This window comes from Nerophis ophidion, linkage group LG16 (assembly GCF_033978795.1).
Source record: "Nerophis ophidion isolate RoL-2023_Sa linkage group LG16, RoL_Noph_v1.0, whole genome shotgun sequence".
Classification (NCBI taxonomy): domain Eukaryota; kingdom Metazoa; phylum Chordata; class Actinopteri; order Syngnathiformes; family Syngnathidae; genus Nerophis; species Nerophis ophidion.
In genome coordinates this window covers 11,349,057-11,374,772 of record NC_084626.1, presented here as the reverse complement: position 1 = coordinate 11,374,772, position 25,716 = coordinate 11,349,057, and the positions used below count along the sequence as shown (strand labels likewise).

Sequence of the window (25,716 nt, the reverse complement as noted above, 5' to 3'; positions counted from 1 at the left end):
CTATTTGTGATATGTACATTTTCAGAATGAGCTTGTTCTATTTTGGGCCGAAGTAAAACAAGGAAAACAATCTGAAGTCATCGTTGTTGTGGCTTTAAGTCCTTATGCCATGATCATGTGGGAATAGATTTTGCGCCATACGGCCCCTGAGCTGAAAAGAGTTTGACACCCCTGGTCTAGTGGAAAGACAATATTTTTTTTTCTTTTATGGAAATGTCCGTAATATTAGTCAGAGGTGTGTAGTAATAGGCTACATTCACTTTGTTACATTTACTTACCGTGAGTAACTTTTTGGATAAATTGTACTTGTTAGAGAGGTTTAAATGCAACATAAGTTTTGCTTTCACTTGAATATTTTGTAAAGAAGAAACCCTACTTTTACTTTGTTACAATGAATTTCGTACTGATAAATGTTTATTTATATTATCAATACATGTATTTATAACCAATTGGTTACTGCTTGCAAAGACTTATTCATTCGGCTCATTGTCTCTAATGACCTTTGACTCCATTTCACCAATCAAACAGAGCCTGGCAATCACATGACGCCTCTCAAAGGACACACTGTAAGAAGTGACATGACGTCAGACGAGGCAATGTCAATGTTTACTTACAAACTAGGACATAAAACGTTCCTATCCTCACCTCGGTCAGTAGCAATGTTCCCTTTTCACCATACAAGAATTCCACCTACAACTGGAAAAAAAATGTTGCGGTAAGTTGCAGATGTTTTTTTATGTTTTAGATGTGCATATGCTAACATTGGCCATGTTATAATTTCATAAATGACTGTAAAATTGTAGTACATGCTGTAGTTTTATCAACAACACCCAGAAACGCCGCTGGCTTCGCTGGGCCCAAGCTCATCTAAGATGGACTGATGCAAAGTGTGAAAGTCTTCTGTGGTCTGATGAGTCCACATTTCAAATTGCTTTTGGAAACTGTGGACGTTATGTCCTCTGGAACAAACAGGAAAAGAACCATCCGGATTGTTATAGGCGCAAAGTTCAAAAACCAGCATCTGTGATGGTATGGGGGTGTATTAGTGCCCAAGGCATGGGTAACTTACACATCTGTGAAGGCACCATTAATGCTGAAAGGTACATACAGGTTTTGAAGCAACATGTGTTGCCATCCAAGCAACTTTAACATGGACACCCCTGCTTATTTCAGCAAGACAATGCCAATCCACGCTGTTGTAACACATGACTTCATAGTAAACGCGTGGGGGTATTAGACTGGCCTGCCTGTAGTTCAGAACTGTCTCCCATTGAAAATGTCTGCCGCAATATGAAGCCTAAAATACCACAACAGAGACCCCTGAATGTTGGACAACTTAAGCTGTACATCAAGCAAGAATGGGAAAGAATTCAATCTGAAAAGCTTCAAAAATGGTCTCCTAAGTTCCCAATCGTTTACTGAGTGTTGTTAAAAGGAAAGGCCATGTTACACAGTGGTAAAAATGCCCCTGTGGCAACGTTTTGCAATGTGTTGGTGCCATTAAATTCTAAGTTAATGATTATTTGCAAAACAAAATTATGTTTCTTAGTTTGAACATTAAATATCTCGTCTTTGCAGTTTATTCAATTGAATGTAAGTTGAAAAGGATTTGCAAATCATTGAAATTTGATTTTATTTACAATTTACACAACATGCCAACTTCACTGGTTTTGGGTTTTGTAAATAATAAACCATAGTAAGTAAAAAAAAAAAAAATAATCTAAAAAAAAGTTCAAGGTTTCCTGATGACTGTTCTTCTTTGTGAACACTTGTAGTTTGAACAGTCTCTTAAACTAAATCATATTAGAGCTGTTGGAAATAAGCCAAAGCAGCACCATTAGCATGTGAGCAGATCAATCAAATATTTATTGTTCTTGGGGGCAGTTAATGAAGGTTTTAAAAAGAAGGACACAAGGACACAATATAGTGACACCTTGCTTTTAATACACGCCCCAGTGTGTGTGTGTGTGTGTGTGTGTGTGTGTGTGTGTGTGTGTGTGTGTGTGTGTGTGTGTGTGTGTGAGCGTACACAAGAGGCAAATGAATAGTACTGGAAATGTCGTATAGATTCAGCCTAAGTGCTTCACAAAATGAAATTGTCGATTTTGTCTGGAAGGCTTTTAGTCTTTTTGCCAGCAAGCAATGTTGTTTTATACAGCGAGCTTGAGGTGAACTATGCAAAATGTGAGGTATAGAACTACTCAGCGCACTTTTGGATTGTAAATATATTCATCTTTATCTGTCAATCTTTATCCTATTTACACGCTTAAAAATCTGTCTGTCAAAGCACATGTAAACATTAAGTAATATCCGTATATCCATTCACGTTTACACATAAATGGTAAATGGGTTGTACTTTTGTAACGCTTTTCTACCTTTTTAAGGAACTCAAAGCGCTGTAACACTATTTCCACATTCAGACATTTACACACATAATGTAAGCATTTGTCTAACCATTCACGTACACACATAATGTATGTATCAGATTACTGCCTGTTCATTCACACTTGTGCTTAATAGGCATCTGTTTATCGACACAATACAATAATTTTAACATGACTGTCCCTTCACACACACACGCACACAAATATGCGGGGCCGTTCGGGACATTATTCAGAATTACCTCTTACATACACTGCTGAAATGCTCTCACATAACAACTGAACAATGATTCTCCCACTCACACTACTAATATCCTCTCATATACATGACTGAAATCCTCTCATACATACTACTGAAATCCTCTCATACACACTACTAAAATGTTTTTCGCTCACACACACTACTGAAACACTCTCATTCACACTACTAAAATTCTCTCACACACACTAATGAAATGTTTTTCTCATATACCGTATACACTCCCGAAAACCTTTCATACACACCACTGAAATGCTCTCACTCAAGCAACTGAATTGTTTTTCTCTCTCTCTCTCACACACACACACACACACACACACACACACACACACACACACACACACACACACACACACACACACACACACACACACACACACACGCACGCACGCACGCACGCACGCACACACACACACACACACACACCACTGAAACACTCTCATACACACTACTAAAATTCTCGTACACACATTACTCAAATTCTCTCACAAACTACTGAAATCCTCTCACTCACGACAGAAATTCCCCCACATAAACAACTGAAATCCTTTCATGCACACTACTGAAAACCTTTCACACACACTACTAAAATGTTTTCTCTTATACACACTGCTGAAATCCTTTCATACTCACTCATGTTGTTTTTACTTTTACACACACTACTAAAATATTTTCATGCACGCTACTGAATTATTTTCCTCTCATACACACTACTGAAATCTTTTTATACACATTATTAACATCCTTTAATACACACTACTGAAGAAAATTGCAATAGCGTGTGTGAGGAAATTTCAGTAGTGTGTGAGAGTGTATTTCAGTGGTGTGTATGAGAATGTTTATGACCATTAACAAAGGCAATAGGAATATCTGTGTCGATTCACATTCACATATTATGTTAATGTTCGCTGAATGTTCATTCACGCACACATGCATAATACAAAACCCAAAACCAGTGAAGTTGGCACGTTGTGTAAATTGTAAATAAAAACAGAATAGAATGATTTGCAAATCCTTTTCAACTTATATTCAATTGAATACACTGCAAAGACAAGATATTTAATGTTCGAACTGAGAAACCATTTTTTTTGCAAATAATCATTAACTTACAATTTAATGGCAGCAACACATTGCAAAAAAGTTGACACGGGAACATTTTTACCACTGTGTTACATGGCCTTTCCTTTTAACAACACTCAGTAAACACTTGGGAACGGAAACCACCACTTTTTGAAGCTTTTCAGGTGGAATTATTTCCCATTCTTGCGTGATGTACAGTTAAGTTGTTCAACAGTCTCAGTTGTGGTATTTTAGGCTTCATATTGCACCACACATTTTCAACGGGAAACAGGCCTGGACTACAGGCAGGCTAGTCTAGTACCCGGACTCTTTTTCCATGAAGTCATGCTGTTGTAACACGTGGCTTGGCATTGTCTTGCTGAAATAAGCAGGGGTGTCCTTGATAACGTTGCTTCAATGGCAACAAATGTTGCTCAAAAACCTTTCAGCATTAATGGTGCCTTCACAGACGTGAAAGTTACCCATGCCTTTGGCGCTAATACACCTCTATACCATCACAGATGCTGGCTTTTGAAATTTGCGCCTATAACAATCCGGATGGTTCTTTTCCTCCGAGTTCGGGCCCAGCGAAGCCGGCGGCGTTTCTGGGCGTTGTTGATAAATGGCTTTCGCTTTGCATAGTAGACTTTTAACTTGCACTTGCAGATGAAGAGACAAACTAGTTACTAACAGTGGTTTTCTGAAGTGTTCCTTAGCCCATGCGGTGATGTCCTTTACACACTGATGTTCCTTTTTCATTCAGTACCATCTGAGGGATTGAAGGTCACTGGCATCCAATGTTGGTTTTCGGCCTTAAAGTGATTTCTCTAGATTCTCTGAACCTTTTGATGATACTACGGACCGTAAATGGTGAAATCCCTAAATTCCTTCCAATAGTTCATTGAGAAATGCTGTTCTTAAACTGTTCGATAATTTGCTCAAGCATTTGTTTACAAAGTGATGACCCTCGTCCCATCCTTTTTTTTGAATGACTTATGGCATCACATTAGTGCCAAAAATCCAAGCGCATAAAAACTGTTATCGCGCGATGATTCTCCACTTCGTGCGCCCGCGCGACACCCTTTTGCGCGCGCGCGGTGCCTATGTGCGCGCGCGCCGTCTAGGTCTGTGCGCCCTCTGTGTACTCCTCGTGCTGTCATGTTTGTTTTGGCACTTTGGGGGCGGGTATGCTCAGACGGCCTCTTCTTTCTGATTGGCTCTGAGCATCTTACCTCAGGCAGCTGGCCCCGCCCAGTACATTTTCAACTAATTTCCAAACGGTTTGATTTGTTATAAATGTCAGCGTATTGTATGATTTAATTTGCCTAATGTATGGAGCTAGCTTTTTTTTGTTGTTTTTTTAAATACATATTTTTAACTCCATCTATAGTGATCTGGGCTGATATCTAATTTTCCATAGTTTGAGTTGTTTGCAGAAACGTAAATACTTTTTATAGTAATATTAAAACCATATTCATTAATTGTAGTGATAACCTGTCATTCATTATTCTACTAAAATAGTAATTGCAATCATAACATCAATAATTAGGCCCATATGCTAATCATGTGGTCCTGATATGAAGTACGCATAGATAAGGGGGTTCGGGTAGACTCTGGTGTTAGCTTAAAGTAGATAGAGGAAAGCAAATTAATAGTCCCTGTTTTTTAAAACAGACAAGTGAGGAAAGAAAACATATTTGAAAATATAATTTCCTTCGTTGACTGACATCTATCAACTGGTTGTATGTGTATGAAAAGAGAGATATCGATCTTGACACTTCATTAACTATGTGATGTTCTCTCAACAGATGAGACATTACCTTCTTCAAAGACTTTTAGATCAAATTCAATCGGCATTTTCCACAACTCCACTAATTTAGGAAATTTTAGAATTTGTTTGTCGTCAGGAGCAGTATCTTCTGCAGGCCCTATCCAACCACGTTCAAGTACCAGCTGCTATTATCCAGACTTTGCAGGAACTCTTTGAACTTGTGAAAGCACAACTGGATGACCCCCCCTGCTATACTTCTGATTGGCCCTGAGCATTTTTCTGCCTGACCAATCAGAGAGGAGGGGCCGTCTAAGCATACCCGCCCCCAAACTGCCAAAACGAAGACGGCGCGTGCGCATATAGGCACCGCGCGCACGCAAAAAGGTTCCCAATTAATCCGTTCAACTGTGGAATGTTCCAAATAAGTGCTTGATGTGCATTCCTCAACTTTTTCAGTCTTTTTTTGCCACTTGTGCCAGCTTTTTTGAAACATGTCGCAGGCATCAAATTCCAAATAAGCTAATATTTGCGAAAAAAAAAAAAACACAACAAAGTTTTCCAGTTCAAACGTTAAGTATCTTGTCCTTGCAGTCTATTCAATTGAATACAAGTAGAAAAGGATGTGCAAATCATTGTATTCTGTTTTTATTACAAAGTGCCAACTTCACTGGTTTTGGGTTTTGTATGTTTATAACATAATTATTTGCCCATTCACTTGCACACATTTCGACATCTGTCTCTCCACTCCGATACACGTGTGAACATCTGTCTGCCCATTCACGTAACTACAATGTCTTTCAGTGACATACAAACGTCAGTTCATTCACATACAGCCAAAACCAGCCTGTCCATCGGCTCTACACCTAGAAACCCTGCGAGAGACAGACCATCCCTCTTGAGTATTTAGTGTTGGATGGCGCCACTCCCTCCTTCTCCTGACATGACACTGCCTAATTATTGCATGTCTTTGAATGGACCATAAAGGAGGCGAGGTTCATTGCACTAATTAAACTCCCCACTTCTCCACGCCTGCATCCTGGTCTGGAAGTGTTTCTCCCGAGCGAGTCTTGCCTCACGGCTGCTTGCAATTATCCACTTGCGTGTTTAATCAGCCACTGGTGATCGTGCAGACAACGTGCACTGTCACAATTCATTATTCCAGTCTTTAAACTTTGTTGTCAGCCTGGCTACTTATGAAAAGAGACATATAATATGTTCTTATAAGAACTTTAGAAATAAAATAAAAAAAGGCGTATTTTTCAGATTATAAGTCACTCAGGAGTTTACGTCGCACCAGCCAAAAATGCACAATAAAGAAGGAAAACAACATGTATACGTCGCACTGGAGTATAAGTCGCATTTTTAAGGGAAATTTATTTGATAAAATCCAACACCGAGAATAGAAATTTAAAAGAATAAAGAATAGTGAACAACAGGCTGAATAAGTGTACGTTATATAACGCATAAATAACCAACTGAGAAGGTGCCTGGTATGTTGACGTAACATATTATGGTAAGAGTCATTCAAATAACTATAACATATAGAACATGCTATACATTTACCAAACAATCTGTCACTCCTAGTCGATAAATCCCATGAAATCTTCTTCCTCGATGTCGCTTCTAAACAACTCTGCCAACTCCAAAGGTATACACCGCTTCCTCTTGTCGTTTTCTGCTGCATATTTCACTATGTCCAGCTTGTAATCTTAAGTACATGATTTCCTTTTCAGTGCCATTTTTGTTCAGCCCTTATCAGTTTTTATAAGTTACCGCCAACATTGATATGATCAATTTTAATAGCTTCGGCAGTAGCATATAGCATATAGCAGTTGGCATTCAATGACCCACAATGCACTTCTGCCATGACCCTCCCCCACCAAATTCTTATTGGTTGACGTGTGTGACGATTGCTGACATTTTCTTTGTCTCTTCCGCGAATGAGATGAATAATATTATTTGATATTTTACGGTAATGTGTTAATAATTTCACACATATGTTGCTCCGGAGTATATGTCGCACCCACTTATAGAAAAATACGATAATTAATGTTTTTGTTGCGGTTCCGCTGCTCGGATCTTCACAGTTTGTTGTTTTGTTTAAATTTTTGTATACCTCTCCGTCTGACTCCTTTTTTCCTGTTTGCTTTGTCACCATGGTAGCTTTTTAGTTCACCTGCTCCTCGTTTTCGACGCACACCTGTTTCTATTTTGATTACTGCCTTATAGAGATGCGCGGATAGGCAATTATATCATCCATATCCGCATAACCAGAGTCGGCATCCACCCGTCGTCCACCCTAACCAACAACTTATCAGGACCGTACCCGCCCGCCAACCGCCCGCTGAAATATATCACAGTGTGTCCGCCTTTACCACTCACAGAGCTATTTAAACCTGTTTCACAGAGTAATGAAGACAATTGGAGCCGCTAACGTTCCTGCGACTAACCAATAGCGTTCATCCTGATTACAAGAATATGGGCGTGCTGTGAAGCCATTGCCTTAGACACCTTCAACAACATGTACGAATCGATTGTTGGTCCGGCAAGATGTTGTTTGCAGCTTCCGCAATTACACGTTCAGGATTGAAAGGCATACTGGGTGATACAGAGTACACTAATGGTTGTGATATAAACAACTTACTAATATGCGCCACGCTGTGAAGCCACACAATACAAGATTGACAAACACATTTCGGGAGAACATCCTCACAGTAACACAACATAAACGCAACAGAACAAATACCCATAATCCTTTGTATCTGTGACACTTCCTGAAAATATTTTACACCCCCGCGCCCCCAACTCCGCCCACCTTACCGACGCACGATGGGGGGGGGGGGATTGCTGCTTGTGGGGTGTATAAAATAGTCAGGAAGTCTCATGAATACAAAGGATTATGGGTATTTGTTGTGTTGCGTTTATGTTGTGTTACTTTGAGGATATTCTCCCGAAATGTGTTTGTTGTTCTTAATTGGTGTGGCTTCACAGCGTGGCGCATATTACTAAGAGTGTTAAAATTGTTGATATTACAACCATTAGTGTACTCTGTGTCACCCAGTATGCCTTGCAGTCGTGTGTGTGTTGCCGCGGAAGCCACACACAACATGATGCTGGACTGACAAGCAGATCGTACATGTTGTAGTAGGCGACAAAGCTAATGGCTTCATCGCACGCCCTAATACTTACTATCTGAGTGACTACCGGCAGTCATTCAGGAGAATAATAGCGTCTTTTATCATGACACGGGTCTTAAATGGCACTTTGAATGGCAAAGGATACCGATCACAGAACCATGCATATCAAATATTTCCGGATGGATCAACCGCCACCCGCCCGAATCTAATTAAAATCAATTTTTTCGTAATTTCAACCGCCCGACCCGCGGACACTCCGCGGATGAGACCGCAAACCACGCATCTCTACTGCTTTATATAAGCCAGCCCCTTTTGTTTGTTCTGCCTGGGTTCCTAATTTGCCTTCAAGCAACATTCACGACTGCTTCTTACACGTATGTATATCCTTGCTAGCTTTTCACACTTAGCCTTTGTTTTATTCCAGCTCTCACGCTGATGTATTGTTTTTCCTTTTTGTGTGCCTTTGTGCCAGTCTTAGTTTCTCTGTTTTTTATTCCTAGCTTTTATGCTAGCGTCCTTGGCTTGTTTTGTCTGTTAGCTCCAGTATTTTTGTTCGTAGCCTGCTTTTGTTAAGTTTAATAAATCATTTAAACATAGCATTGCTGTGTTCATGTCGACGCATCCACGAAGGGACACATTCGGCATCCCTATGCCCACCAGACGTAATATTTTCCTCTCTTTTCAGCCTCTGTCTGTCTCAGGCCCCGTATGTGTGTGTGTGTGTGTGTGTGAGTGTGTGTGTGTGTGTTTGTGTGTGTGTGCGTGTGCGTGTGCGTGTGTGTGTGTGTGTGTGTGTGTGTGTGTGTGTGTGTGTGTGTGTGTGTGTGTGTTTTTGTCGTCTTACTTGTTGTACGTTTGTGCCATATGTCCCTTGTTGGTGTGACCTAAGTGGAATGGGTGGTTTGGGCTTTAAGGGAAAGGGTGTGAAGAATTTACTGACTTTAAAATTGTACTGTTTCGACTTGCACTTTTTTCTGTCTATTTGAAAATGTCAATAAAAAAGAGTTGGATTAAAAAAAATGGCTAATTAGTTTATTTCAGGTGAACCTGTATAGCATATGGGGAAATAATTACAAAAACTTAATTCACTATAACCGTGTTACAAAAAAGATCAGTCAGAATAATACATCATTTTAGATATAGAGAATATACAAACACTTTATTTATGCAATCCAAAATATTGAAATTCAATGATTTGGTGCATTTGCATGCAGCTAATTCTATGTACATAACACATTTTAACCATCTATCCAAGAATGTACAACAATTCTTCTCAACAACAGAGGAGAAATATAACCTTGGAAACAAATCTTACTTAAAACATTTGTTGGCACATGTACAACAGTAAAGACCTTTAGCATATCAGTATGTGGAATTAAATTATGGAATGGCTTAAGTAAAGAAATCAAACAATGTACTATGGTTGTACGGTATACCGGTACTGGTAAAGTACCGCTGTACTAATAAATCAAAAACAGTAAAGTTAAAATAGTTAAAATACCAATGATTGTCACACACACACGAGGCGTGGCGAAATTATTCTCTGCATTTGACCCATCACCCTTGATCACCCCCTGGGGGTGAGGGGAGCAGTGGGCAGCAGCGTGGGCTGCGCCCAGGAATCATTTTTGATGATTTAACCCCCATTTCCAACCCTTGATGCTGAGTGTCAAGCAGGAAGGTAATGGGTCCCATTTATAAAGTCTTTGGTATGACTCGGCCGGGGTTTGAACTCACAACATACCAATTTCTGGGCGAAAACTCTAACCACTAGGCCACTAGGCTCATTTTGAAAAATACCGGTTCCCTTATCTTCTTAAAATTATTATTTTTTTAACGGGCATAACGGCGCGCTGTAGTCACGTCGTGACAGTGCTGGTTTTACGACCAGAGGAGCATGTTTGGCAGCGCACAATCATAGAGTTCTTACAAGCAGACACAATGTGTAGACAGAAATGGGAGAATGGATGCATTTTGGCTTAAAAACTAAAGATAAAGGTGAAGCTATAGCACTGAAACGCCCTCAGGAAGAGGCGCTTTAAAACATGGCTAGCTAGCAAGCGGCTATTGCCATCCGCATTCGGCAGCATTTTAGCTACTTCTAAATCCCTAATCTTCGCCTCCATGGCGACATATAAAGTACATTTCTTACAAGTATCATCCCTGCAAGACGAGGAATAGCTAAACATGTTTCACTACACACCGCGGGGGGATGCAACAGCTCACCGCTGACAGCAAGCTCGTGCTCCTGGAAGTAAACAAATGTCGTGGGTGGATCTACACCTGACATCCACTGTAATGATACCAAGAACAATAGAGTATCTAATAAATACTGCTATGATTACATCAATATTTATTATTGTCACAAAATCGTTTTTCCTTTTTTTATATTCATATTATGTTTCTAAACTCAGGAAATATGTCCAGTGTGACCAATTTATGATCCGGTAATGACTTGGTATCATACCCAAATTTGTAGTAAATTTGGGTATAGATATATACCGGAAGAGTTAGTGCTGCAAAGGATTCTGGGGTTTGGTTCTGTTGTGTTTATGTTGTGTTACGGTGCAGATGTTCTCCCAAAATGTGTTTGTCATTCTTGTTTTGTGTGGGTTCACAGTGTGGTGCATATTTGTAACAGTGTTAAAGTTGTTTATACGGCCACCATCAGTGTGACCTGTATGGCTGTTGATCAAGTACGCCTTGCATCCACATGTGTGTGTTTGAAAGCCGCATATATCATGTGAATGGGCCGGCACGCTGTTAGTATGGATGAAAAGCGGACATGACGACAGATCTTAGAGGACGCTAAAGGCAGTGCCTTTATGGCTCGTCCCCAATATTGTTGTTTGGGTGGAAATCGGGAGAAATTTGGGAGAATGGTTGCACCGGGAGAATTTCAGGAGTGGCACTGAAATTCGGGAGTGTCCCGGAAAAATCGGGAGGGTTGGCAAGTGTTATGGTGTGGTGACTGTCTGTGCACCAGTCTCCCCACGTTAAACAAAGTCATGCACAGACATCCTCCAAAAAAGGGATACACCCCTACCAGGAGGATCATCATACTCGTTCGAGTGACCGCCGGTGATGATGACAAACTGAGAACAGGAAGTAATGTGTTAGTAATTGCTATGAAGAGAAAAAGGCAAAGGATTAGATAGGCTTTGCTTCTTCCTGCACCTTTTTTTGACAAGTTGTAAAGAAAATGTTAAATATGTGATGTATGATATTGATACTGTTTACATGTTCCTATACATTTCAACCAACCTAGTCAATGGGGTCCATCGTATAACAAAAAGAACATGGTCAGACATGTTCCTAGACTCAATGATTGTCACTGAGGAGAAATATAATTTTAGAGCAAAATGTAATTTAAAACATTTGTACGCACGTACAACACTTTAGACCTTCAGTATATCTGTATGTGGAACTAAATTATGCAATGGATTAGCAAAGCAATCAAACAATGCACTAATATGATCCACTTCAAGAAACTCTTCAAACTTAAAGTGTTCACAAAGTACAAAGAAGAACAATGATAAATATTCTGAATGTATGCCATACATTCATTAATTTTTAAGATAATCTTACTCGTCTCACCATATGAAATATAATTTATTTCACCAAGTATTATTATTATTTTTTTTTTTTATTGTTATTAGTAATGGAGTACATACCCCATTTCCATATGAGTTGGGAAATTGTGTCAGATGTAAATATAAACGGAATACAATGATTTGCAAATCATTTTCAACCCATATTCAGTTGAATATGCTACAAAGACAACATGGCCTTTTGGCCATGGAGACCAGCTGCTGGGTCTCTGCCACACTGGAGTCCGTTTGGAGGGACTGGAGGAGATGTGGATGAGGGGACAGGGCAGCGGAGCTGGCACTGAGCACTGGGACGGAGAGGCTTCGCGCTGTCTTGGCTGGGTGAGCAGGTGTCGGACACCTCAGTCACCTTGGACGTATCCTCGCTCATCCATGCGGACTGGACACTGGCCGAGAGTGGAGTCAGCTGTCTTGGTTTCTTTGTTGGGTCTGCTTCTGTCTCTGGCCATGCTCCCTCCACCCCAGAGGATGATGGCAGAGGCCACCACAGTGGATATGTTTCTTTTACTTTTTATTCATAGCTGTATGTAGAAGTGTCTGCTTGTATCTGCCGCTTTAATGTCTTTAATGTCCTCTGTGTTCTTTGATGTTTGATGTTTCCCTCTTACACACATGTAAGAGGGATGTGTACTATGGCTATGAGTTGTTGTTGTTTTTTTGTTTTTTTTTCCCCTTGGCCTCAGTCTGAACCCCCTCTCCAAGGCCCAGGCTAAGACCGATTTGTTTATTTCATTTTAATCTTCTATTCCCCCCCCCCACCCCCTTGTTTACCTGTATTTCATCTTTTTTTGTAAGGGGCGCTGGAAGCAGGCAGACCCGTCAGCGATCCTGTTCTGTCTCCCTGTAATGTTTGTCTGATCTTGAATGGGATTGTGCTGAAAATTGTAATTTTCCTGAAGGAACTCTCCTGACGGAATGAATAAAGTACTATCTAATCTAATCTAATCTAATCTATTTGATGTTCAAACTGATAAACAATTTTTTTTTGCAAATAATCGTCAACTTTAGAATTTGATGCCAGCAACACGTGACAAAGAAGTTGGGAAAGGTGGCAATAAATACAGATAAAGTTGAGGAATGCTCATCAAACACTTATTTGGAACATCCCACAGGTGTGCAGGCTAATTGAGAACAGTTGGGTGCCATGACTGGGTATAAAAGCAGCTTCCATGAAATGCTAAGTAATTCACAAACAAGGATGGGGTGAGGGTCACCAATTTGTAAGAAAATTGTCGAACAGTTTTACAACAACATTTCTCAACGAGCTATTGCAAGGAATTTAGGGATTTTACCAACTACGGTCCGTAAAATCATCAAAAAATTCAGAGAATCTGGAGAAATCACTGCACGTAAGTGATGATATAACGGACTTTTGATCCCTTAGGCGGTACTGCATCAAGAACCGACATCAGTGTGTAAAGGATATCACCACATGGGCTCGGGAACACTTCATAAAACCACTGTCAGTAACTACAGTTGGTTGCTATATCTGTAAGTGCAAGTTATAACTCTACTATGCAAAGCAAAACCCATTTATCAACAATATCCTGAAACGCTGCTAGCTTGGCTGGGCCCGGGCTCACCTAAGATGGACTGATGCAAAGTGGAAAGCTGTTCGGTTGTCTGACGAGTCCACATTTCAAATAATATTTGGAATCAGAGGATGTGGTGTCCTCCAGAACAAAGAGGAAAATAACCATTCGGATTGTTATAGGCGCAAAGTTCTAAAGCCAGCATCTGTGATGGTATGGGGGTGTATTAGTGCCCAAGGCATGGGTAACTTACACATCTGTGAAGGCACCATTAATGCTGAAAGGTACATACACGTTTTGGAGCAACATATGTTGTCATCCAAGCAACGTTATCATGGACGCCCCTGCTTATTTCAGCAAGACAATGCCAAGCCACGTGTTATAACAGCGTAGTTTCGTAGTAAAAGAGTGTGGGTACTTTCCTGGCCCGCCTGCGGTCCAGACCTGTCTCCCATCGAAAATGTGTGGCGTATTATGAAGCGTAAAATACTACAGCTCGCCCCATCCTTTTTTGTGAATTATTTAGCATTTCATGGAAGCTGCTTTTATACCCAATCATGGCACCCACCTGTTTCCAATTAGCCTGCACACCTGTGGGATGTTCCAAATAAGTGTTTGATGAGAATTTCTCAACTTTATCAGTATTTATCGCCACCTTTCCCAACTTCTTTGTCACGTGTTGCTGGCATGAAATTCGAAAGTTAATGTTTATTTGCACAAAAAAAAATGGTTATCAGTTTGAACATCAAATATGTTGTCTTTGTAGCATATGCAACTGAATATAGGTTGAATATGATTAGCAAATCATTGTACTCCGTTTATATTTACATTTAACACAATTTCCCAACTCACATGGAAACAGGGTTTGTATATTGTGAATAAAGTGAGAACAGGAATTGAAAAAAAGTTTTAACAACTGTTCGAACATGTTGAAAAGAGAAACTGGAAATTGTGATGTATCATGTTGTATGCATACATGTTCCAAATAAACTCAACTGATCAACGCTTTTACTTTGAATAATAGAAAAGTTATGGAAATTAATTAGCACTATAAAAATCAAGCTATTTTCCGGAAATTAGTAATTTGTTAGTGCATTTAGACCCGGATGTGACGCGTTAACAGGACAGTTGTCAGTTCAGGTCAAAACTGGTGTTTTTTCTGTGTTTTGTCCCTGTTGAGCACTCTCATTTTGATTCTACTGTCAGGCTTGCCACTGACAGTTTGTGTGTGTTCTGGCTTCTCCTCTTTGTGTTTATTATTTACTGTCCTTAGTTCCTGTCTAGTGCTCTTGTTTTGTCAGCTTCCTGTTTTGTTCCCTGAGTGGTGTGTTCCTCCTCAGCTGCGGCTGATTGGCACCTGGCCACACCTGTTGCCAATCAGCCCGCTCCTATTTGTACCTGCTTTGTCTTGTGTCAGTTGCTGGATCATTGTATTGTCATTCGGACTTGTCGTTGCCATATGTTGCTATTGTCGTGTCTGTGATTCTTTTCTTTTCGTCGTAGCCGTAAGCTATTCTTGTTAGCCATTAGTTATTTCCAGTTTGTCTGTTTGCTATCCACTAGCTTCCATGCTAAAGTTCCTTTTTGTTTCTTGTTAGCTTCTATGCTAAAGGCCTTTTGTTTATTATACGCCCACGTGCGCGCTTTTGGTTTGAACCCTTTGTTTGATTTTGTCTTAGTATCTTTATTAAATCATGTTTGCTCACTCCATGCCTGCCTCCATCTCTGCATCTTGGGGTTCGACAAGAACTAACCCTGACATCTACATCCTGTTTTGTTTTGTGTCCTTGTCCTGTCCTGCCTCTGAGCGCTGAGTGTGCACACTTGCTTCTGATTAGTGATCAGGACATTCACCTGCCTCAGATGGCTAATCCAAGGGCTTTGTATGCCAGCCTCACCGCTTAGTGGGGGCTGGGTAATTTACTCATTGTTGCTTGCCTTATTTGCTGTGTACCTCTGGCTCCCAAGTGCAGACTTTTGTGTGCATTAACAGCTGCACTAGTTTTTGTTAATAATAAATGCATTTTTACCTGCACACTGTCTCCTGTCACTGCATCTCGGGGTCACAATTACCGATACTACTACATGCATAACGTTATTATTGTGAAAACCGGACATGTGTGACTGGTGGAGAAAAATAGTTTTTTGACGATGGCCGTGTAAGAACAAGACATGACTGTTGGCTTTAATGAAGTGCCTCTCAAGTTCCTGTCTGCCGAGCTTGCACTACATCTTAGCAGACCCTCGGTTACAATGGTTGGAGCGCTTCAACACTCGCATATTTGTGATGAAAAGCATCAATCGCCACTTGCGCCTGCACTGACAGTAGTTGCCGTGTTGATCACACGCATTCTGTGTCACTGAGAGAAGGGTTTACACCTCGGGTAGTTTTAATAAACTCTTTTTGTTTTCTTCTTCTCTTCTCTCCACATTGTTCATCTTAATAAAAACCTCTCAGCATGCAGTAATCCATTGTGTGAGAAGGGACAAGGGAGCTGTTGAAAACCATCATAACTGAATACCGTATTTTCTGGACTATAAGGCACACTTAAAATCTTTTTTTTTTTCTCAAAACTCGGAATGATTCTGGTTTTGTTTACCGCCCTCGAAGCAATTTTATTTGGTACATGGTAGGGGTGTAATGGTACACAAAAATTTCGGTTCAGTACGTACCTCGGTTAAGAGGTCACGGTTCGGTTAATTTTCGGTACAGTAAGAGAACAACAAAATATACATTTTTTGGTTATTTATTTACCAAATTTGCAAAATCTTCCACCAAAATATTTTTGTCAGTGGAATATTTGATGTGAAATAATGGGAACCTTGGATAGGTCAGTAATTCATAATAACATTGATTTTGATTCACTATTATGTTTTGAGCTATTTTGTGCAGCCCTTTGAGACACTAGTGATTTAGGGCTATATAAGTAAACATTGATTGATTGATTGATTGATTGATTGATTGATTGATTGAGCAATGACAGTTTGAAATAAAATAAAAAAACAGCTTTGTTTTATTAGTCAACATTGCAACTTTTTCTAAATTACATTTAGCTTTCAAGCTTTTTTATTTCACTTTTGTTTATGTTTTTGTTTATTTTAATAGTATATTTACTGTAGAATGTGCCGTGGGCCTTTAAAACATTAGCCGGAGGCCGCAAATGGCTTCTGGGGCACACTTTTGACACCCCTGCTACAGATAATAAAAAATCAAATCTGATATATCTGTGGGTAAAAAGCAGAGCCTGGCGACGCATGCGCATTTATCATAACTCTCTCGCGCTCTCTGTTTCTGCCCCTCCCTCACGAATGTTGCTGCGTTCACAATTTGTTTTACTTATCAACCCATTGAAAATACACGCAACCCTAACTTAAAATGCTGAACATTTGAGGCATCTAAGAAACTCCACCCGGACAGCCCAGCAAAAGAGGACATATCCGGTGAAAAGAGGAGCTATGGTCAGTCTATCGTAGCCCGGTCGCTGCTAGCATGCGTGTGTTGCCTCGGTGTGTATTGTTTACACAACGTGCGGTACACTACTTAATATATCCGTGTGGAAACTCGATTGGTACACCTCCGAACCGAACCGAAACCCCCCTACCGAAACGCTTAATTACAAATGCACGTACCGTTACACCCAATGTACCTGGTACATGATGAAAGGATAGGTGTGACCAGTAGATAGCAGTCAAACATAAGAAATACATGTAGACTGCACTACAATGGCAATATGACTCAAGTAAACAAATGGTAAATGGGTTATACTTGTATAGAGCTTTTCTACCTTTTTAAGGAAGTCAAAGCGCTTTGACACTATTTCCACATTCACCCATTCACACACACATTCACACACTGATGGTGGGAGCTGCCATGCAAAGCGCTAACCAGGACCCATCAGGAACAAGGGTGTAGTGTCTTGCTCAAGGACACAACGGACGTGACTAAGATGGTAGAAGGTGGGGATTGAACCAGGAACCCTCAGGTTGCTGGCACAACCACTCTCCCAACCGCGACATGCAGTCCCCAACAACACCAACATTTTATATGTCCATCCATCCATTTTCTACCACTTATTCCCTTTTGAGGTCGCAGGGGGCGCTGGCGCCTATCTCAGCTACAATCGGGCGGAAGGCGACGTACACCCTGGACAAGTCGCCACCTCATCGCAGGGTCAACACAGATAGACAGACAACATTCACACTCACATTCACACACTAGGGCCAATTTAGTGTTGCCAATCAACCTATCCCCAGGTGCATGTCTTTGGAAGTGGGAGGAAACCGGAGTACCCGGAGAGAACCCACGCATTCAAGGGTAGAACATGCAAACTCCACACAGAAAGATCCTGAGCCTGGGATTGAACCCGGGACTGCAGGATCTTCGTATTGTGAGGCAGACGCACTAACCCCTCTCCCACCGTGAAGCCCCATTTTGTATGTTCCATTGAAAATATAGAACATTGCACACGGCGCTCAAAAATCTATCAAAATGTCATAGTACAATGTTGGTTGAGAGTAAGATTAAGATTAGTTTATTTCAAAGGGGACAATGCAATTTCCTAAAAAGACATGACTACACAGTTTAAAAAGCCAGAATTAGCCAGGAGGCTAGTTTTCATCTGTAGTCCCATGGCCATGATGTTAAAAAGGCAGTAAAATTGTTACACGCAGAAGTGCGTGGATCCCAAAGATGCAGAGACGCAGTTGGTAGCAAAGCAAAGTTCGTCTTTATTTGGGCGTAAGGTTGCCAAATATAAAACACAAGGCGATGGTGGAGCACGAAAACACCATGAACGAACTGAAATAGTTGCTACCAAAAAACTAACAAAAAGCGCTGGACACAGCCAGGAAAAATACTGTATGGAAAAAGTAAACCGAAGGAGCTAAGTACGAACATAAAACGCTAGACGAGGCTAGGGAATCAAACACTTCTTGAAAGAAGTAACAAAACAAACTAAAAGAGCTAGACAAGGCTAGAGATAAACAAGCAAACCTGGCGAGGAGCACGAGACAAACAAAGTTTGCACGTGAGCCGAAGGAGCGTACGCATGCGAGCAATACCGTGGTGAGACACAAAGTTCCGGCGCTCGCATTGTGTCAGCACCCAGGTTAAATAGACCCCCTTAATCAACTTCAGGTGTGTGCTCCTGCTTTGCGCCAGCTGCACTCCATACTGATTCCGAATCGGGAGATGACCGTGAACAGTGCTTGCGCCACACTCTTGGCAGAGATGGAGCGCAACGGCACTACTTCGGGATACCGCGTTGCGTAATCCACCAGAACTAAAACAAAGCGATATCCCCGTGGGCTCGGGTTAAATGGTCCGATGAAGTCCATCCCAATTCTTTCGAACGGGACCTCCATGAGTGGTAATGGCCGCAAAGGCACCTTTGGGGTAGCCGCGGGGTTCACCCGCTGGCAGTCCGGGCAGGCCGCGCGCCATCGGCGTATGTCAGCCCGGAGGCCCGGCCAATAGAATCGGACCACGACCCGATTAGGTGTTTTATCATATCGTAAATGGCCAGACATGGGATTGAAATGTGCCGCCTGGAAAACCATTTCCCGGCGGCATTTTGGCACCAACAATTGGGTGTGTTCTTCCCTGGTTTGCGTGTCACGGGCCACTCGATAAAGTCTGTCCCTAATAATGGAAAAATGGGGGAATACCTGCGCTTTCCCCGGGCGCACCAGCTGACCGTGCACAAAATCGACTTGATCCCAGGCCTCGCGCAAAGTTTCATCACGGGCCTGCTCGAGGGGAAAATCCTCTGTAGGTTGCCATCGGGGGGCCGAGGGGGCTCCCGCGAAGCCCCCACCGGTTCCCGCTCGGCATTCCCGGATGAAACCGCGTCGCCGCTGAGAACGGCGCAGATACTCCCCTTGCTTACTGTCCGTGAACGCACCCCCACACATTGTGTCACGAAATGATTAAATCCCGGCCAATTTGTTCCTAAAATTATAGGGTGCATAAGTTGCGCGCTTACGGCAACCTTAACTCTATGCTTTTGTGTTGGTTATAAAATTTCCACTGGCACAATCGGATATTCGTGTATATCCCCATGCACACACCGTATTTTTATCAGTGTTGCCTGCCCTAAAGCCCCGGATCGAACCAGGTTTGGGTGGATCATGGACTGCCTGCAACCCGAATCCACCATTGCCCGGTATGTACTCCCCTGTATACTTACCGGTACGCAGTACGTCTCTCCCAGATCGGGGGCGGGTGCTGGAGGTCCGACAACCCGCAACACCTGCCCCACCTCCATCACGGTGCACTCCCGGCGTATGTGACCCGGTTGTCCGCACCCCCAGCACACCGGCCCTGGCATTTGAGGTGCACTTCGCGAGGGAAGCCACCCTTCAGCAGCGCCGGGACCCTGCTCGCTGGCCCCCTGTAGTTTGGCCAGGGCCCTCTCCGTCTCTCCTGCTTTGATCCCCCCACCGTGGGGCGAGTTGTCGTCGGGGTTTCGGGGTGGTTCTCTTGGCGGTTGCTGGTGTTGTTTCTCGGTGCACCGCTAGGTGCTCCTTCGCCGGTCTCACCGCGGTCTTTACATCAGGCGGACTGTGGTATCTGACCCTCGCTGATGTTCTCGCTGGGATGCCATCCAGGAACTGCTCCAGCACCACTGCTTCCAGCATCTTGGGGTCTTGGCCGTTGGGCTGGAGCCATCTGGTTGCTACATCCCTCAGCCGGTGAGAGAAGACGAAGGCCCGGCCCTTCGACGCCAGCTTCATGGCCCGGAATTGCCGGCGATGATCCTCCGGGCTGTTGCCTACCCGGTCGAGGATGGCATGCCGTTGGTTGGTGTATTGCGTGCGGGCCGATGCTGGGAGACACAACGTCGCCTGCTGCGCCTCCCCCACCAAGAGCAGTAGCAGCCTCGCTCCCCATTCTTCTTCCGGCCACTTACACAATGTCGCCGTCGCTTCGAACATCTCCAAGAATGTTTGCGGGTCTTCTCCTTCCACCATCCGCTTCATGGATGACGAGCCTCTCGCTGCCTCCGCTCGGCCCATCAACACTTGCAGCACCTGAATCTTCCAAGACCTTGCTTGGTCGAACAAGGACAGCCCTCATCTATTCAATGGAAACTCAGAGAGCGGAAAGTTTTTTGATAATTTACACACAATTTTTCTAACACGCCCTTTTTCACGGCAAAGTTGCGATGCATTAAGAGTGAACTTGACGTGAAAATGCATGTTGCCTTTTGCCAACTTCATGCGTCACGTACGTACATTTCCCCACGCTGTGGATTCTTTGGCAACATACAAAGGTGGTCGTCCGTGCTTTGCCAACAATGCCAACAATTTGGGGTAAGAACACAAAATTCGCTTTTTTGCCAATGCATTTAGTGATTCATATTAATATTGGTATTTGTGTCATCTATTAATTTATCCAGGCGATCTTGTTGCCACCTGTTGCTGTCACAATGTGCTCCTGTGACTCCAGCACAACTTGGACAGTCAGGCAGACAGCAACAGCCGCTGAGAGTTGCAAAACATTAATGGCACAGGAGACATTGGAGAAATGGCCCGACTTTGTGTCATGTACGGCTGATACCACAAGTAGCTCTCCTGGGTTATAATAATAAATTGAGTAATCAAACAGGAGCCAATGTATTTCATATTTTTTGGGATATGCTGGCATGTTCCAAAAACATGCACCTGGGGATAGGTTGATTGGCAACACTACATTGGCCCTAGTGTGTGAATGTGAGTGTGAATGTTGTCTGTCTATCTGTGTTGGACTTGTAATGAGCTGGCGACTTGTCCAGGGTGTTCCCCGCCTTCCGCAAGAATGCAGCTGAGATAGGCTCCAGCAACCCCCTGAAACCCCCCGCGACCCCAAAAGGGACAAGCGGTAGTAAATGGACTGATGGATGGTCGGCATGTTTAAGGGGAACTGAACTTTTTTTGGAACTGTACACAATCTATTTAAGCGACAAAAATACTAAAGTTTTGGGGGTTTTTGCATTCTAACTCGGGAGTGTGTATATGAGAAAAACATTTCAGTATTGTGTGTAAGATAATTTTAATAATGTGTATGAGTGTTTTAGTATAGTGTGTGCGCGAAGAACATTTCAGTAGTGTGAATGAGAGGATTTGAATATGTGGGATCTGAACCGGGGATGTTGTTGTGGCTTGTGCAGCCCTTTTGAGACACTTGTGATTTAGGTCTATAAAAATGATTGATTGATTTCAGTAGCAAGTGTGAGAGGATTTCAGTAGTATATACGATTGATTGAAACTTTTATTCGTAGACTGTACAGTACAGTACATATCCAGTACAATTGACCACTAAATGGTAACACCCGAATAAGTTTTTCAACTTCTTTAAGTCGGGGTCCACGTTAATCAATTCATGGTACAAATATATACTATCAGCATAATACAGTCGTCACACAAGTTAATCATCAGAGTGTATACATTAAATTATTTACATTATTTACAATCCGGGGGGTGGAAGGTGGAGGGGGGGGTTCAGGTTTGGTTGATATCAGCACTTCAGTCATCAACAATTGCATCATCAGAGAAATGGACATTGAAACAGTGTGGGTCTGACTTGGTAGGATATGTACAGCGAGCAGTGAACATAGTGAGTTCAGAAAGCATAAGGACGAGTATATACATTTGATTATTTACAATTGACTATTTACAATCCGGGGAGGGGGGAGGGGGGGATGTGGAGGGGAGAGGGTGTTATTCTAGGGTTGTAGTTGCCTGGGGGTGTTCTTTTAGTGCGGTTTTGAAGGAGGATAGAGATGCACTTTCTTTTACACCTGTTGGGAGGATTTCAGATCATTCCATTCTGCCTCTAAATCACTTTAAAAATGCATCCAAACACAGCCAACAATACTTGATTAATGTTCTGTGACCTCTATAATAACCAAACTGTAGCGGCATTGTTATTGTAAGAGCAAACACTGAGGAACTCTTTTTCTAGCCTAGTAACACGTTGCCTTGCCAACAGCATGCTACGGCATTAGCTGTAAGATAGCTACTGCGTCTACAGCTGAATAGCTTTTGAGTTTGTAATGCACAACACACTGCGATAGGACACAAATCTGATTTCACTGAAAAACGTAAAAAAATCATGTTGCAATATCTGTAAAGTATTACACCACATTTACTGTTTTGGTTGTAAAACAGCGTGTGTACTGTACTTGTAATAACAAGCATGACATAATGCATGTATCATTATCAATACTATACCGGCTCACTCGATGTACAGTTATTTGTTCTGTCCAGCTGGCCGGGATCATTTTTTCCAGTCTATTTGAGGTATGCACACCATTTATTTCAGCACAGCATGGTTTCAAGTTCCACATTTACTGTGTCAAATCATGCCGACCTCATTATCTCGGCTTACGTCTGGTCCAATGTTTCTGCCTCTCTTCGAGCTCGTTTCAGTTAAGCTTAGTTCATCCTCCGTATATTCAGGTTAAAAAAAAAAAGGATGGATGGATGGATGGATGGATGGATGGATGGATGGATGGATTAGGAATCCTGATTTCTCCAAAAGTAGTTGTGTTCGTTGTCTCTCACCAAGTCTGTGCATGATTAAAACACACGCACTTTTGTTGCCTTAAGTTGGATGTGCATTGCGATGGAAACGGAAATAAATCTGCAGAGAAAATAAGTTCCTGTATTGTTTAAAATGACCAAAATAAGGTAAATAATGTACACATTACATAGTGTTACAAACGGGCCTTTTTACTGCATTAAATGTGCACTGTGTTTTCTGGCTGTGATGAGGTGGCGACTTGTCCAGGGTGAATGCCGCCTACCGCCCGAATGCAGCTGAAATAGGCTCCAGCAACCCCCCGTGATCCCAAAAGGGACAAGCGGTAGGAAATGGAGGGATGGATGGATGTGTTTTCTGGACCATAGGGCGCACCGGATTATAAAGTGCATTAAAGAGGTTGTATTATGATTTTTTTTCTAAATGTAAAACTTTTCCTTGTGGTCTACATAACATGTAATGGTGGTTCTTTGGTCAAAATGTTGCATAGATGATGTTTTACAGATCATCTTCAAGTCCCTTTCTGACAGTCGCTTCAGGAAGCGCCGTATTGTGGGCGTTCTTATTTACGTGTCTCACCTTCGACAGCATCGTTTTCCCGTCATCTTTGTTGTAGCGGTATAGCGTGCAAGGACGGGAGTGGAAGAAGTGTCAAAAGATGGCGTTAACTGTTTTAAAGGGGAACATTATCACAATTTAAAAAGGGTTGAAAACAATAAAAATCAGTGGCTCGTTTTATTTTTCGAAGTTTTTTTCAAAATTTTACACCTCCCGGAATATCCCTAAAAAAAGCTTAAAAGTTCTTGATTTTCGCTATTTGCGATGCGACTGTCCATTTCCCTGTGTCATACAGGGCTGCCAATACAAACAACATGGCGGTTACCACAGCAAGATATAGCGACATTAGCTCCGATTCAGACTCGGATTTCAGCGGCTTATGCGATTCAACAGATTACGCATGTATTGAAACAGATGGTCGGAGTATGGAGGCAGATAGTGAAAACGAAATTGAAGAAAAAATTGAAGCTATTGAGCAAATAGCTATTGACGCTATTCGGCCATAGCATGGGTGTACCTAATGAAGTGGCCAATAGCATGGCTGCCTTATTAGTATCGCCGGTAAAATGTTCGGACCAAACGATCAGGACTTTCGCATCTTGTGACACTGGAGCAACTTAAATCCGTCGATTGGTAAGTGTTTGTTTCGCATTAAATGTGGGTATCTAGTTTCAAATGTACATACAGCTAGCGTAAATAGCATGTTGGCATCGATTAGCATAGCATGTTAGCATCGATTAGCTGGCAGTCATGCCGCGACCAAATTTGTCTGATTAGCACATAAGTCAACAACTTGAACAAAACTCACCTTTTTGATTTCGTTGTTTTAATAGTTGCAAATGCATCTGCAGGTTATCCATACATCTCTGTGCCATGTCTGTCGTAGCACCGCCGGTAAAATGTGCAGACACTCTGGCAAACTAAATGGGGGTCTGGCGGCAGATTTCTTGCCGGTGGTGCAACTTGAATCCCTCCCTGTTAGTGTTGTTACACCCTCCGACAACACACCGACGAGGCCTGATGTCTCCAAGGTTCCAAAAAATAGTCGAAAAAACGGAAAATAACAGAGCTGAGACGCGGTGTTTGTAATGTGAAAATTAAAATGGCGGGTGTATTACCTCGGTGACGTCACGTTCTGACGTCATCTCTAAAATACCGATAAACAGAAAGGCGTTTAATTTGCCAAAATTCACCCATTTAGAGTTCGGAAATCGGTTAAGAAAATACATGGTCTTTTTTCTGCAACATCAAGGTATATATTGACGCTGGCATAGGTTTGGTGATAATGTTCCCCTTTAATCACATTCAGACTTTACTTAAATCAACAACAGAGCAGCATCTTCTCTTCCGTGGCTCACTAGTGCAACAACACCAGAAATGTGTCCTGTGAAAAACCGTCCGACCGGAACTGTCTAATAACTAAAGTTCCGTGGGTGAATAATGTAAACTCACTACACCGGTATGTTTTAGCGCTTTCATGGTGAGATATAAGTTAGAACTTCACTCGACTTTATATTAAAAATGGCAACAGCGAAGGATGAATGTCCCATAATAAGAAGATTGTGAAAAAGAAGATTATGAAAAAGAAGAAGCTTATCGACTACGGGCTCGGCACTGACTACAGTTGCAGACGTGTGCAAATTTTCAGGACTTATGCAGATCTCAAATACACATCAGCATGTACCAGAATGTAAGAAAAGTTACTTATGCATAATATTGTGAAACAAAATGCCAAATAATGGGTGCCATTTTGCGGTCCTTATACACACACCATATTAATACTTGTATCTCTGACTACAGTAGCCGTAATGGGCCAACAATCCATCCAGAAATGCGGCTTCTAAGTCTTACTAAAGCATTTTGAAATATTTTGGAGCGCGGTGTG

At 42.0% G+C, this 25,716-nt stretch overlaps 1 long non-coding RNA gene across 1 annotated transcript in view; it reads left to right on the top strand.

Annotated features, from left to right (window-relative positions):
- Positions 1-637: 637 nt before the first annotated feature.
- Positions 638-25,716, top strand: part of LOC133534906 (uncharacterized) — a 42,750-nt gene continuing 17,671 nt past the window's right edge. The window contains exon 1 of the long non-coding RNA XR_009802097.1: positions 638-715. This is a non-coding gene — a long non-coding RNA (uncharacterized LOC133534906). The remainder of the gene's footprint in view (positions 716-25,716) is intronic.